The sequence below is a fragment of the Gossypium arboreum genome, chromosome 7 (genome assembly GCF_025698485.1).
Source record: "Gossypium arboreum isolate Shixiya-1 chromosome 7, ASM2569848v2, whole genome shotgun sequence".
Classification (NCBI taxonomy): domain Eukaryota; kingdom Viridiplantae; phylum Streptophyta; class Magnoliopsida; order Malvales; family Malvaceae; genus Gossypium; species Gossypium arboreum.
The window spans coordinates 16047728-16065874 of NC_069076.1; positions in this window are offsets into that span (position 1 = coordinate 16047728).

The following is an 18147-nucleotide window of genomic DNA, read 5'->3' on the forward strand; positions in this document are numbered from 1 at the left end:
CACATATGAATTAGACCCCCTAGATACTAAGGGGGATGAAACCTAAGATGGATCTTGTTATTATTATCTAAATTGTATGATAAATATTTGACTTGTTCTTAATTATGTGTCTTAATTCTTGCTTTAATATTCCAGGATATTGATTCAAGTATTGATGTGATTATTTAGAGGAGCAAAAGTCCCTGTTTAAGAGTAGATATTCATAATTAAGAGGAGTTGCATGCACGCCTAGACATAGGGTGACATAAATCTGTCGGATTAGGGTCAAACCTAATAAGGGAATCCATAGATCGAGTTAATGCAACACTAGGGGTTTTAATTAGAAAGAGATTTCAATTAATCAACCTAGGGTTAGATGTTGTTAGTCTCGCAAGAGATAATAATATAACTTAGGGATTTCTACAAATCAAGTCAAATGAATAAATCGTCTGATTCAGAGTCAAATAACAAGTGAAGTCTAGGTGGATTCTTCCTTGGGTATTGTCTAAATCAATCAGTTTTCCCAAAAGTATTTCCCCAATTTACTTTCTGTGCATTCTTAGTTTAGATAATTAGTTTTAATTTAAAAACACCCTTTAATTCCTAGGCTAGATAATAAAGAGAGAGTAATTACTAGTACTTTTAGTCCTCGTGGATACGATATTTCCAGTCTCACCACGACTATACTACTGTTCGATAGGTGCGCTTGCCTTAGTCGAATTTTTAGTTAGTTTTGCGACCATCAACCACTTTAGAACTCTACTGAGTATTAGGTTAAGTATGATTTTGCTGAGGCATTGCTGATAGGAAAAGTAGATTTTTAGTAATCCGGACCTTCCCATTAAACATCGTGTAACCCTTATCTTTTGCCATAGAATCTTTGTCATAACATATTTAGTTGTTTATCTATTCATTTACTTATTAATAGTCATATCATCATTCTCGTAATTGCCATTGCATCTTCACTCATGCTTTTCCTTAGCATTTTTCAATATTAGTCAGCACACATTTTTCACACATCATTATTCCTTTGATTGCCACTGCATACTTACCATAGCTTTACCAGAGCATTAATTATATTTTATATTAATATAACTTGACCACTTTTGTGCCTCAATCCAATCCTCGTGGGAATGATACTCACTCATCACTTTATTACTTGATCCGACGTGTATACTTGCACAATTCACATATTATTTCACATGCGTCAGTAACCAAATGCTTAACCATTGAACCACTAAGCTCATCATTTTCACAACCTATCAAAGATAATAATTCAAGCTTATCATAGTGCAAAAATTTAATGGAAAAACTCAAAACAAAGGAATTAAACTTAGAACCCAAACACATTTACCAAATCTATTTATTTGACAAACAAACACATTTAAAAATCCAAAAATTTAGGGTGTTACAACTTTCCCCTCCTAAAAGAAATTTTGGCCTCGAAATTTACCTGACTCAAAAAGATGAGGATACTATTGACATATCAAATCCTCAGGCTCCCAAGTGGTTTCCTTGGAACCATTATTTTGCCAAAGTACTTTAACCAAAGGAATTGTCTTACTTCTCAAAATTTTAACCTCATGACCCAAAATCTGTATCAGTTCCTCCTCAAAGGGCAGATCTAACCTTAACTCAATCTCCTCCGCTGGAACACATGCGAAGGATCAGATTGATAACGTCTCAACATAGATACGTGAAAGACCTAATGGATGCGATCTAACTCCAAAGGCAACTCAAGCGGATAAACAACTAACCCAACACACCTCAAAAGCCAATACAACCCAATGAATCGAGGGCTTAACTTGTCCTTATGACCAAACCTGAGAACTTTTTGTCAAAGAGACACCTTAAGGAAGACATTGTGCCCTACCTCATACTCAATCTCTGGTTTCTTAAGGTCTGTATAAGACTTCTATCTATTAGAAGCGACCTTAATTGATCTCAAATCAAACAAACTTTTTCCTCAGTCTCAGCCACCAACTCAGGACCCAAAACTTTCCTATTTTCTAACTCCGTCCAATAAAGTGGAGTGTGACATTTCCTACCATATAAAGCTTCATAAGACGCCATTTAAATGCTAGACTGAAAGCAATTATTATAAGAAAATTCAACCAGCGGCTGAAACTCTTCACAACTACCCTAAAAGTCAATCACATAGCTTCGAAACATATCCTCTAAAATTTGAATTACCCTCTCCAACTGACCATCAGTCTGAGGATGAAATACCATACTAAGTCAAGTCGATTACCCAAAGCCTCATGTAGCCTTTGATAAAAATGAGAAGTAAAACAAGGATTCCAATTCAAAATGATAGACACTGGAACCCCATGAAGTCTGATAATCTCAGAAACATAAAGCTTTGCCAACTTCTATAAAGAGTAGTCAGTCCTAATCGAAAAGTTGGCAGACTTAGTTAACCGATGCACAATAATGCAAACTGAATCCTTCTTAATGGGTGTCAAAGGCAACCCACTAAAAAAATCCATAATTATTCGTTTCCATTTCCACAATGGAATATGAACGGGTTGAAGTAGTCCAGAAGGAAGTTGGTGCTCAGCCTTAACTTGTTGGCGCGCCAAATAATGGGATACAAGCTTGGTTACCTCAAGTTTTAGCCTAGGCCACTAATAAAAATCACAGAGATCACGATACATCTTATTACCTCAGGGATGCATAGCATAAGAACTATTATGCACTTCTCGTAAAATAAACTATCTCAAATTCACATCCTTAAGTACACAAATACAAACCCGAAAACATAGAATCCTATAATCATTATACTTGAAATCTGAAGTCTTACCTTCATCCATTGCTGAACCTGACTAATCAGAGACTCATCCAAAAGCTGCTTACTCTTGATCTCATCCAACCAAGACGGCGTAACTTACAGCTCAGCCAGAATTCCACCATCATCGAACAACCTTAGGCGAGCAAACATTACCCTCAAATTAGATATAGATCTCCGAGTAAGAGCATTACCATATTGGCTTACCAGGATAATACTCAATCAAACAATCATAATCCTTAGGCAACTCAATCCAGCAACATTGCTTATGATTCAACTGCTTCTAAGTGAGGAGATACTTAAGACTCTGACGATTGGCGTAGATGGCGCATCTCTCACCATACAAATAATGCCTCCAAATATTAAGTGTAAAAATGATCGTAGGAAGCTTGAGGTCATAAGTTATTTAATTACCTTTGTGCTACTTAAGTTGTCTAGATGCATAAGAAACCACCTTACGACCTTGCATCAGTACACAACCCAAACCAGTATGTGAAGCATCACCATAATCATGAACTCCTTTCCAGGCTTAGGCTGAATCAAGACAGGTGCCTGAGTAAAAATTGACTTGAGCTTTTCAAAGCTTGATTGCTGGTCAATAACCTAAACAAATAGAGCATTGTTATATAGCAACTTAGGTAAAGGAGTTACTATAAAAGAAAACCCCTCAACAAATCTCCGATAGCATCACAACCCTTACGAATTAGCATTTAGCTACCAAAGCAGAAATCAAATTAGATAGATAATTTCGACGCTCACTAACCATTACAACTTCCACATCATCCCTAATATTAAAGGTCACTCTCTTAGCCTCACAATCCAGTCCAACCTGGTGCTCCACTAGTCAACAACCTAAACAAATTGTAACACCCCTCACCCGCATTCAATGCTGAAATAAGGTTACAGAGTATTACTGGACTTATAACACATATAACCTTAATTTTCTCATGCATTAAATCAATTCATACAATCATCATTCAATCCCAAACAATTTGTCCCTTATAATAGCCTATGAGGCCTTAAACATGCTTCAGGAGCGGTTCGGGACCAAACCAATAACTTATAAACTTTCACGAAACTTTGAAATTTTTTCTGAAAACAGAGGACACACGCCTGTGTGGCCAGGTTATGTGTCTTACATGGCCACTAGACACGCTCGTGTCACTAGCCGTGTGAAAACAGGGGGTACATACTAACTTGGGTCACACGGCCAACCACACGCCCGTGTGTCTAGCCTGTGTGCCCTCCGAAGTGGCCACACACACTCGTGTGCTAAGCCATGTGCTAGGTCGTGCCAAACCTATAGGGTATACTGACTTATGCAACACGGCCAAGTCACACGCCTGTGTGCTAGGCCATGTGCAATTAGGGGTTATACTGAAGTACCACACAGCCGGTCACACACCTATGTGTGAGGTCGTGTGGAGCATATTGACTTCATTTTAATATCAACACCAGGGAACACATGGCCGTGTAACATGACTGTGTGTTACACATGGCCGAGACACACGCTCGTGTCTCTACCCGCGTGGACCAAAATAGGCTATTTGCAAAGCCATTTTACCACCCTATTTTTACATGCATGCACTAGCATAAATTGCAACATTTTATAACCCAATAGGCAGCCATTCCATAACATTTCATACATATATTATACCAATTCAACATAGTATTCAAATACCTAATTAATATCATGCATTTTCCATTCATATGCCTACTACATATCAAGACAACATTTGCATATTTCCATTTCATCTACTACTTGCCAAAACAAACCATATTTGAATACTTATACACAACCAAAATATTATACAAAGTTAAACCAAATCACATGGCTTTAACTTATACCACAACATGTACCAAAGTCACTATCTCAACTAACCATAACTATCATCTTTATAACTAGCCTATACATGCCATATTTACATATATCCATAAGTTCAAATGTACCAATCGACAACTAGATAATGTGATGCGTAACTCCGACTTATCCGAATCGAGTGAGCTATTGAACCTCTATAATATATGGGGAAAGAAATAGACTAAGCTTTATAGCTTAGTAAGCCCTTATAATTCAGAATTTAACTTACCATCTATACATAATCAAACAATTAAACATAGTAAATCAAATTCACTTGCCAAATGCCTATACACAAGTATTCATCAATGTGTTAGTCTCATAAAGACATATAATCAAACTTTATCCTAATTTCATGCCAAATTCATGTAACACATATAACATATGTAATAATTCATTCACATTCATATAATCAACAATCCATAATATAACTAGTAATTCATTTTTATAACACATAGCTTTTTCACAAAACCAGTAACAGAATTTATGCCTGTTGAACCTATTAGATTATCGAGGGATACTCGGGTGATATACAGTACATATAAATCAGTAATTCGTCAATTCATTATTAATTTTGCTCTTTTGAGCTATGATCAGTAAGCTCCTCCTTAGTTGATGGACATTAAGCTCTGACAAGTTGAAACGGTAAGGTCTTACGAGCTGATATATCGGTAAGCTCATACAAGCTGTGGTGAGTCCGTAACACATGCAATATCTCAACCTAAACGGTAACTCTAGTGACATGTCACTCATATCCTATGAATTCCTACGGCTCAAACGGGACTCGATAACCATCTCTTTGATCACGGACCTTAGCAGACTGCTGACCAACCCTCCTAAGTGAAATCTGACCCAGAACCAGAGCCCACCCTAGCTCAACCATAAGAGGACACTCATTAATCTTATGCTCCGCTGTTCCACACCTAAAACAAGCCACATTCCTCCTCTAACACTTGTCCGAATGGTGCCTATTATAGTAACCACAAATCTAAACCTATTTGACTCTAGCAACCAGCTCAACTCTGGCAGCTAGCTCTACCATGGATCTCTATCATACCTAGCCCATTTCGTGGGCCACTGAGCGGGACTATAATGACCCGAATCCCTCTTGTTCTTGTTCTGATTCTTCTTCCTCTCCCTTTTCTTGTGCTTAGTGCACTTGATCTCTTCCATAATATTTTCCTTATCAACCAAGGTTGTAAAAACCTACTCTATCTAGGGAGCTATCAAGACCCTAAGGTCATACCTTAGACCCTCTTAAAAACATACACTTTTGTTGTAGTCAGCAGCCACCAGACCACGAGCACACATTCTCAATCTCAAGAACTCAGCCTCATACTTGACCACTGATATATCCCTTCGAGTTAACCACATCAACTTATGTCTACAAGCCTCACCATAGCTTGCTCCCACGTACTTGTTCTAGAAGGCATTCTAGAAGTAATCTTATGTTAACTATTCATGTTGACTTCCCTCCTACACAGTCAACCACCACTGATATGCTTTCTCACAAAGGAAGGATATTGCACCCTTCAATTTTTGTTCAGGGGTGCAGTCTAAGTCATTCATTCTTCTTTTTGTGGCATCTAACCAATATTCAACCATAGTTGGGGTGACTTCAGTGATGCCCCTAAACAACTCAACTCTATTGGACTGGATTCATTTAGTTACTAACCCTCGACTTTCAGATCCAGATCCAGTATGGGTTCTAGCGACCTTATCTAAAACCCTCAACATTGCCTAGGATAGTGCGTCGTCCCCAGAAGTCTGAACTCCAGACTTAATCTCAGTATTCAGAGTTCTTATAGCCTCACTCATGTCTAACTGAGGCATACTACCCATTGAAGAAGGCTCTGTAACATCGCAAAACCTGACCTAGAAGTTTAGACCGAATCCTGGAGGTTACATTGGCCACCAAAAGTGGCAGAAAAAAAATTTAATTCAAACCAAGAAAAACCTTTTTGTTCATTATGTCTAAAACAATATTAAACCGGCATCAAACATTCAGAAATAAAATCTATAGTTTCTAAAGTTCAGTCCAAATAACACTTTACGAAAGTCTAGCATAGAACTTGTACCACATTTTATATAGTCGTTTTACAAACCGACTTAAAATTAACTGCATAAAACATATGAGATTGTAATTAAACCGAATCAAACCATGTCTTTCTAAGACCTCTGGTATACCGGGTCTCACTCTGTAATAGCCCATTTTTAGAGAAATCGGAACAGTGGTTTCGGGACCACAAATTCAATTTCGGAAAGAAAATTTACTTTAATATTATTTTATGTTTTATAATATGATAATAATGTTGTGTGAAAATTTCCTAAAGAATTTTTATCGATTACATGCTTAAATCGATAAAGGACCAAATTGCACAAGGTGAAAAAGTTGAGTTCTAATAGGTAAAGGGATTAAATAGCTATAGAACTTTAAATTGGAGGTCCTTATATGGTAGTTAGACCATTAAAAATGCTTAGTCATTAAGGATGATCTCATCCATGGAAAATAAAATTAAAGAAAAGGACAAAATTAGAAGAATAAAAATATAAAGGTGAAAAATAATAAAAGATGAAAATATCATCATTTATCATCATCTTCCCCAAATATTTTGCATGGAAACCCTAGGAAAGAGAAAACAAGCTTTCTTGGTCAAATTAGGTAAGTATTCAAGCCCCGTTTATAGTAATTTTTATATTTTTAAGATCGGGGTAACTTAATCTATTTATTTTGTGGATCAATTTGAAAAGATATCAAAGTATAGAGTTTTTACCATGGATGAATATGCTGAAATTATGAAATTTATGGTAGAAAATGAAAGGTTGATCATAGATAAACAACTTTTACAAAGTGAATTTGATGAAAACTTGATTTAAGGACTAAATTGTAAAATTAGAAATCCATGAAAAAAATTCTAATTTTTATGAAATATATGGGCTATAAATATTACATGAAAAATTTGGTTAGGCTTGGAACAAGGATTAATTTGCATGAATTTTATTTTCCAAGTCTAGGGACGAAATCATCATTTATTAAAAGTTTAAGGGTAAAATGGTAATTTTGCCTAAAGTGTAAATGGGACTAAATTGAGTATAAATTACATTAAATTGATGTTAAACTTACTCATATAGATTCAGATAAACCAAATATACAGTTAGAACGAGGAAATGAGAAAATATCGGATTAGTAGACTTTATGTACACGAACACTTATTGAGGTAAGTTCGTATAACTGAATTGTATATGTTTATATGCTTGAATTGAATGTTGTGTACGTAAATGGGTACTCTTGAATATGAATTGACGGATTTACTGATTTGTACACTTTGTGTGTACTACCTGAGTATCTATCGATATTTTTAATAATTCAACGAGTAAAATCCTGACATGAAAAGAAATGAGTTTTTATATGTATCTACCTGAAGTACATGAAATGTTGTTATATGAAATATGAAAGCATGAAATTATGATATATGAACATGGAAATTTGTTTAATGAATACATTCATCTATGAGAATAGATTTGTACATCTCGAGTGTATTATCTATGTTATTATCAATATTTCAGTTGAATAATGAGCAAAGTTCTGACATGAAATATACTAAAATTTGAGATGAATTATTATAGAATGTATCCGAAAAATATGGAAATAATTTGTATATATGTTATTTGAATACATGATGTGGGAAACATATGTGTATGAGAATCCGAATATTGTTGGGCTCATATATGTGTTTCTTGATGTTTATATAAAATAAGTTACTAACAAGGGTGATGAGAATATATGTTAGGGCTTGGGATCAAATGGTTGATTCTGATTTACATGTTTATCTTTAATATGAATAGTTGGTAATATTGTTGGGCTCATATATGTGTTTCTTGATGTTTATATAAAATCAGTTACTAACAAGGGTGATGAGAATATGTGTTAGGGCTTGGGATCAAATGGTTGATTCTGATTTACATGTTTATCTTTAATATGAATAGTTGGTAAATTAATTACCAAGTTATACAGACTTACTAAGTTATACAGACTTACTAAGTTATACGGACTTACTAAGCATTATATGCTTACTATGTTTTATTTTTCCCTATTCTATAGTAAATCGAAAGCTCGTTGGATTGGAAGCTCGACGGAGATCACTCACACTATCCATCGACTCAATTTGATATATAAGGTAAAACAATTGTAGTTATAATGGCATGTGTTGGTGAAATTGGCCAAGGAATGGCATGTAAATATTTGTTAATAACTAGCTCTTGGAATGGCTAGTTATGGACATGTTTTGGTGTTTATGTATTAAAGACTATATCATGGTATATGTTTGAAAATGATTGATTAATAGAAATCACAATGAGATATGTATGAATTAATTAAATTAGCATATTTGATACAATATGCACAAATGTAAACATGGTATCTAGATAAATTTAAGTATAAATTGACATGTATAAAACTTAAATTTTGGTACGAAAATGTGGTTGGTGAATGTGATAAATTGTGTATAAGTGATGTTGTAGGTGCAAAGCTATAAAGGGGTGAAAAATAAAGCTAGGAAATGGCTTTATTTTGTCCACATGGGTAGACATACGGGTGTGTGTCTTGACCATGTGTGACACACGGCTTAGCACATGGGTGTGTGGTCTGGTCATGTGTCCCCTGCATCTTAATTTTAGAAACAAAATGCTCAGAATTGAGCACACGGGTAGAGACATGGGCATGTGTCTCAGCCGTATGGGTAACACGGTCTAGCATACGGGCGTGTGACTTTGTCGTGTGATGCAAGTCAGAGAGTTACACGGGGCAGGACACAGCTTGATGTACGGGCGTATCATAAGGTCACACGGGTGTGTCCCTTAGCCACATGGGCATGTGAGCCCTGCATCTAGGAAAAAAATTGAAATTTCATGAAAAATTTTCTGAGATCCTGATTAAGACTCGATTTGATTCTAATGTTTATATTGGACCCCGAGTGCCCATTCAAGGGACAATATGATTAGTATCGGACATGAATAGTAAAATATGTGAAATATCTATACTTATTCTATAAACTTTGGTATTGCTCTGTAACCTTGTTCCTGCGACGGATACGGGTTAGGGGTGTTACAGTTATTGGTATCAGAGTTACAGTTTAGTCGGTTCTTAGACTAAACGTAGCATATGTCTAGTTTAGAAATACATGTCATTATATAACCTGTGATAGTGTGATATCTCCTAACTCTGGTGAGAATTGTTTCACACATAGAGAGAGATGCTTTCCAATCGAGTTAATTTCGATAATTCCGAAAGAGATACTCAAATATCTGAGTAAAATATTACTTATGATGAAATAAAATTTGAAAAGGTACAAATAAATGTTTTATAGTACATGAGAATGATAAATGTTATGTTATATGAGTATAAACATGAAAGTTAATTTGTGAGGCTTTACGATCTCCATCCCCTTATTAGTATAGTTATATGTAATGAAATTCATAAGATTTATATTGATTTAGTTCATAAGTGTGGAACTGAATAGTTTAGTGGCTGAATGATAAATAAATAAGTTAAAACTGAGAATGGGTTAGTAAATAAATATAGGTTTTGAATAGAGATATGAGATTTTTTCTGAAAACTATTTGGGATACGCAATACCACTATTAAAGAAAGAAGTTATTTATGAGAAATTGATTTATGTAGATATGGTATCTATAGAATGGGTTAACTGAAATTTTCTTCCGAATAAGCTTCGTGAGTGAACTGAATGATGTGAGATTATTGATGACTAAATATGTTAGTGGATTAGTGATGAAATTGCAAAAATATTTGAATACAGATGTTATAATCAGGTATATTACAACAATCTCTTCTGGGCATTTTATATGGGTATTCTATATGTACTGTTATTCTCAGAGATATATGTAACTATTCAAGTTTGGATGCTATAAACATTGTATGGAAAGGTTGGCTAAACATGGTAATAGACATAAATTATTGCAAGTCTGATTGATTCATGAGTGGTATTGCTTTATTTTTCTTTGGTTTTCCAAGCCATTATAGGTGGTAGAAGATTTGATGATAAGATTCGTATGATACTATTTTCTACTTCTGTTGGTTGAAGTTCTGAATGGCAAATGTGCAAGTTACACTGTCTTTATTATGACTGTTTATAGTGTGAATTTGCAATATTACTCTTCTAGACTTTCTCGAAGATGTCATCAATCTTTTATTCTTCAACATGGATTATCTTTTCGGAACTTCAGTATAGCTTTGCAATTTGGATTTCGTTACCTCAGTTTTCTTGTTATTTTATGGTCTGACTGAAAAAGATATTCATTGATCAGTGGTAATTATATTTACTACTGTTATGAATTCTAACTTGATCATACGAATTTGGTAATATGAATCATAGATTATAGAAACTGTATTATTGCATTGGTTGATATTGGAACCATCCTCAGTTTTCCTCTTCTATTTGAAAAATATTATTGACATTGAGGTATTGTTCCATTTATATTCTTGAAATGTCAGATCTATTATAGTATTATGGTTTTAACCTATCTAATGATTGTGGCCTCGAAATAATTTACAGCTTCGATATCCTTTTTAATTTTTATGAAAGTGTTTTCTATGATAGCTACATCAATGATATGAATATTAGAGAAAGATGTAAGATTTGAATGGACTGATAAATGTTAGTAAAGTTTTGACTAGTTGGAAGCCCTAATGACTAAAGCATTAGTTCTGGTTCAATCTGAATCGAGTAAGGAATTTATTATTACAGTGATACATCATTGAATAGATTAGACTGTATTTTGATGAAGAAAGGCAAAGTAATGGCCTATACTTCCAGCCAGATAAAGAATTACCTAATATACGATCTTGAATTGACAATTATTGTGTTTGCACTGAGAATTTGGTAACAGTATCTGTATGGTGAAAATATCATTTATGTACTGATCATAAAACTTTAAAACACCCGATGGTATAGAAAGATTTGAATTTGAAACATAGTTGATGGTTTGAATTATTGAAAGACCCTAATTTGGTAATTGATTATCATTCAGGAAAAGTAAATATAGTTGGTGATATTTTGAGTAGAAAATCTTTGTTTGCTTAATGAGCAATAAATACTTGATTACTATTGTTTGATGAAAGATTAATTTTAGCTGAGCTTAAAGCTAACCTGATATTTCTCCAAAAGATCTATGAAGCCAAGAAAAAGTGATAATGAGTTGTAAGTTAAATGGGTACAGAGTGAAATAATTACTGATTCAGGATATCAGATTTGAATCTGATGATTGTCTGTTATTCCGAGATAGAGCCTGTATACTGAAGGATTTAAAGCTTGTACAAAAAATTTTATACGAAACTCACAATTGTAATATATCTATCATCCAGAAAGTATGATAAATTGAAAAAGATGTATTGGTAAACCAGAATGAAATGTGATGTCTCTGAAATTATGTTTAAATGTTTAATATGTCAGTAGATTAAAGTTGAATATCAGGTACTGATACTTTTAGAATTGTTACAGCTAGTGATGATACTGGAATGGAAATGGGATAAAGTTATTATGAATTTTATATTAGGATTACCCTGTCTTAGAAAAAGAAAGATGTTATTTGGGTACTTACCAATTGTTTAACAAAGTTCATACATTTTATCTTAGTATGAATGGATTGTTCACTTGATAAATTGAAAGAGATATAAGTTTCTGAAATTGTCAAGCTATATAGAGTGCCAGTCTTCAATATGTTTGATAAAGATCCACAGTTTATGATTCACTTCTTGATTTTGGAATATAAGCAGTTACAAATTTTTGATACCGAATTTCGCTCTCAATTGATGGTCTGTGCGAATGTGTTATTTTGATTCTTGGAGATATGTTTTGATGATGTACTTTAGAATTTGAAGGCAAACGGAAAAGAAATAATTGTTGTTAGTCAAAACTACATATTATTGGACTAAGCTTGGTAAGAAAAGATACATGGAGTTGATATGATTCGTGAAGCAGAAGAAAATGTGGAAGAGATCCGAGTCAGGTTTAAAGCAGCTTCTGATTGTCAGAGATTTTATATGAATTTTAAATGAAAAGAAATAGAGTTTCAAGCTAATGACAAAGTGTTTCTGAAAAATTTTTCATGGAAGAAAGTTTTCCGGTTTGACTGTAAAAGCAAATTAAGTCCTTAATTTATTGAATTACATGAAATTTACTACAAGAGTTGGAAATGTTGCTTATTGGATGGTATTAATCAGATACATTATAAGTTATTCCTCCAACGGATACTGAAATTCAGCTTGACATGAGTTATAGTGAAGAATTGATCAGAATATTTGCACGTGAAGTGAGAAAACTAATAAATAAAAGGTAGCTTCGGTAAAAGTTTTCTAATAATGATATGATATAGAGAAAGCTACCTGGGAAAATTGGAAGAAAACAAGAGAAAGTAATATCCAAATCTCTTTACTATTATAAATTTTTGAGGATGAAAATTTTTAAAGGGGAGAGTTGTAACAGCCTATTTTTAGAGAAATCAAAAAAGTGGTTTCAAGACCACAAATCTGATTCCGGAAAGAAAATTTACTTTAATATTATTTTATGGTTTATAATATGATAATAATGTTGTGCGAAAATTTTGTAAAGAAATTTTATCGATTACATGCTTAAATCGATAAAGGACCAAATTGCACAAGGTGCAAAAGTTAAGTTCTAAGAGGTAAAAGGATTAAATAGCTATAGAAATTTAAATTGGAGGTCCATATATGGTAATTAGACCATTAAAAATGCTTAGTCATTAAGGATGATGATTCATCCATGGAAAATAAAATTAAAGAAAAGGACAAAATTGGAAGAATAAAAAAAATAAAGGTGAAAAATAATAAAAGATGAAAATATCATCATTTATAATCATTTTCCCCAAATATTTTGCATGAAAACCCTAGGAAAGAGAAAGCAAGCTTTCTTGGTCAAATCAGGTAGGTATTCAAGCCTCGTTTTCAGTAATTTTTATATTTTTGAGATCGGGGTAACTTAATCTATTTATTTTGGCGATCAATTTGAAAAGATATCAAAGTGTAGAATTTTTACCATGGATGAATATGCTGAAATTATGAAATTTATGGTAGAAAATGAAAGGTTGTTGATAGATAAACAACTTTTACAAAAGTGAATTTTGATGAAAACTTGATTTAGGGACTAAATTGTAAAATAAGAAATCCATGGAAAAATTCTGATTTTTATGAAATATATAGGCTGTAAATATTACATGAAAAATTTGGTTAGGCTCAGAACAAGGATTAAATTGCATGAATTTTATTTTCCGAGTCTAGGGATGAAATTGTCATTTATTAAAAGTTTAGGGATAAAATGGTAATTTTGCCTAAAGTGTAAATTGGACTAAATTGAGTATGAATTACATTAAATTGATGTTAAATTTACTTTATAGATTAAAATAAACTAAATATGGAGTTAAAACGAGGAAATGAGAAAATTTTGGATTAATAGACTTTATGTACACGAACACTTATTGAGGTAAGTTTGTATAACTAAATTGTATATGTTTATATGCTTGAATTGAATGTTGTGTATGTAAATTGTATAAATGCCATAAATATGTGAAATGATCACATATTCGTTAAAGCCAGATAAATGAAAGTGTCTGAAATAAATGATAATACCCGATATGTGATAAATGATAAAAAATGTTATTTTTAGGCGTGAGTTGAATGTGAACATTTGAATTGCATAATTGCATAATTGCATAAATATATGAGATTGATCACATACCTGACAATTTCCTGATAAATGTCAAATTCCGTTTGAATAAATGAAAAATTGATGGATATGTGATTTCCCGAAATTAATAAGGTCCTGCATTTGTTGCTGACGGGATTTAGCTTGGATGAGTAATCCTATTGACATCATTACAGATAGGATTTAGCCCAAATTGGTAATCCTAATATAATCCCTCTCAAGCATATGTTACAATTAAGATTTTTCCTGGACTGGTAATCCTAATTGAGCTCTTCTGAGCATATGTTACAGAAAGGATTTAGCTTGGACTGGTAATCCTAATTAAGCTCTTGTGAGCATATGTTGGAGATAGGATTTAGCCTGAACTGGTAATCCTATTATATGATATGTGGCTCGAGAGTGTGTTTCCTAATTAAGTGCCTTAATGGGTATTCCTAAATATGAATTGACGAATTAACTGATTTGTACACTTTGTGTGTACTACCTGAGTATCCATCGATATTTTCAATAATTCAACGGGTAAAATCCTGACATGAAAAGAAATGGGTTTTTATATGTATTTGCCTGAAGTACATGAAAATGATGTTATATGAAATATGAAAGTATAAAATTATGATATATGAACATGGAAATTTGTTTGATGAATACATTCATCTATGAGAATAGATTTGTGTATCTCGAGTGTATTATCTGTGTGATTATCAATATTTTAGTTGAGTAATGAACAAAGTTCTAACATGAAATATACTAAAATTTGAGATGAATTATTATAGAATGTGACACCCCGAATGTGACCCTAGTCGGAGAGTGGTTTCGGGACCACGAAACCGAGTCACAAGAATAATTAAGTGTTATATTCCGTACTTATTGTATGTGGAATTGGTATGCGTAAATATTTCGTGTCTCGATTTTTATTAATTAGGTGCTAATTTATAAGAAAGGACTTAGTAGTGAACTTTGAAAGTACGATAGGGAAATAGGTGATGACTAATTAAAGCATGCATGCAAAATAATGGACTTGCATGTCAAATTCCCCTTTCTACAAGTAATGGCCGCCATGACAAAGAATATGGGTCAAACATGTCATGAAACATGTTTTGTTGGGCATTAGGGAGAAATAGTAAACAAATAAGCATGGGTAAGAAAAGAATGAAAAAAAAATGTGTGTGAGAGAGTGGCATACCCCATTGCCGTGCAACCAAGAAGAGAGAAACAAAAAAAATTTGTTCATGCTTGCTCTCTCCTTTTTGGCCGAAAATACTAAGAGGAAGAAGGGATTTTGCTTCATTTCCTTTGTTTAGAAGAGATCTAGAAGGTGATTTGGCTAAATTTGCATCAAGATTAAGGTATGTATGAGGTTGTGTTGGGAGTTTCATGCATGTTTTGGTTGCTAACTTGATGTGCATGTTAGCCATGGCTCAAATCTTTGGTATGCCATGGAAATGGTATTTGGCCAAAGTTGTTATAGTGATAAAGCCATTGCATGCTAAGTGTGAAGCTTGATGATGATGCATGCAATGATGGATTTTCTACTCATGAGTAAGATTTTGAGTTTTCTCTTTGTTTTATCATGATTAAAGTTAAAAGGAGCATGATTGTCATACTTGGCCATGATGCATTCTTGAGCTTGATTCATGCTTCTTGCATGTTAGTTAAAAGTTTGTCTTTTGAATGGCTATGGACACCTTGAAAATTCGCCATGCTCATATATGCATATATATGATTGCACATTATGTTTGGTTATGAACTAAGTGATGAATATATTGATTTAAAGAAGAAAATGTGGAAGAATGCTTGTGAAATTGCAAGCACAATTAACCTAGCACACATATAAGTGCTTGATGCTATATTATAAGTTTTGGGCCACAATGTGCAAAGCATAAATTAGTAGATTGCATGCTGTTTTTGTGAGGTATTAAGTGCAAAATTGACCTCAACATGTACATGAATATTCGGCCTTGGGTAGCCTATTGAAGGCCTTAGCATTTCCTTGATGCTCAAATAAATTGTATTGAATTGCTTGATGTAGTATAAAATGTGCATGACCATTGTGTATTCAAGCTAAAGAGTGGCCATATGACCATTTAAAATCCTTGTCATATTCGCCATAAGCAAGCACAATGAGGTTTTAATAAATTGAATTTGTTTGAATTAGCTCAAGAGCTAAGAGGGCCACAATTGGACAAGGGGAAGGAAAAGGTGATCGAATAGCCGAAAAAGCCGTTCGACAACATCCGAGGTAAGTCCTCAAGATGTGACCTTACTTGAATTATGTGAGATGAAATATGGATGTGTATGATTATTGATTATGTGTGTATGAGTATTTGAATTCCACCGGGCTAAGTCCCGAAGGCGAATATGCTAATGATATTAATTGTGTTTGAGCCTTAGTAACGAAAATGAAATATGTATGTCCAATGATTATTGATGTATGTGTGCATGAGAAATTGAATGATATCCGGGCTAAGCCGAAGACAATTATGCTGAAATTATATCCGGGTTAAGACCAAGGCAATTGTGCTAGTGGTTATATCCGGGCTAAGGCCGAAGGCATTCGTCGAGTTATTCTATCCGGGCTAAGACCGAAGGCATTTGTGCACGTGATTATATCCGGTTATATTCGAAGAATCTTGGGCTGGAGGTGAGTGTTGGTTGCTGAAATGAATTTAATTAGTACACTCGGACAGCCCAAAGGATAAGGTACGTTATATGTGCATTGGAAAGTCGGCGTGTTTGAGCAACATTCGCTCAATCGACTAATGAATTTCAGTTATTGAATTGATTGATGCTTTGCGAACTTATACAATGATGAAGTATGAAGTAAGAATGTGTATTAATGAAATGATGCATTTGGCTATGTGAATGTATTGCTGTAAATTATAGTTCATTATATTCCTTGAGACTTACTAAGCATAAAAATGCTTACCCGTTGCTTTGGCTCTTAGTTTTCTAGATTTCGCCGAGGCAATCGGATTTGGGATCGTTGAAGTCGAAGTCATCCACACTATCAAGCCTCCATTTTGGTATAAATTTTGGTTGAACTTGAGATGGCATGTATAGGACTACCTCTTGTTTGTTAAATACGTTGTAATGTAAGTATGTATGGCCATGCGAAAATGGCTCAAAAGGGAGCATGAACTTAGACTTATTGTGGGTTGTATGTATATATATTTGGGGTCATGATGTGGCTATGGTTTGGAAATGGGAATGTTGGTCATATGATCAGCCATTGGCATGGTTAAAATGATCATATATGAACCTATGTATGGCAAGATTAGTTGAATCATGGAGACTACCAAATAGGTAAGTCCTACCTTAAAACAGATGCTGCCAGCTGCAGTGGCGTGAATGTGAAAAATCACCATAATTCATAGGAATGGAATCAAATAGTGAATAAGCTATGTAAATGAACCTTGATGAGTCTATTTTCATATGGAAGAAACGAAACGGTCATAGGAGTTACAGGTTAAGAGATATTAAAGCTATTGTGAGACAGGGCCAGAATGGTTTCTGGGTTCCCTGTCGCAACTTTAAAAATTCACTATAAATTATCCAAAAGAATTAGGAGATATACCTTATATGTACAGATTCCATTTTGAGTCTAGTTTCATTAGAAACAAACGACACCAGCATTAAAGCCCTGTGCAGAGAGATATTCAAGTTATACCGCGCGAAGGTCAGAGCAGTCGATCCCTGTAACTTGGGTAACTTTAACTAATAAACTGTACCAATTGGCCCGACCAAAATCCTAGAAATAAATCCATGGATGTATATATGAGTCTAAA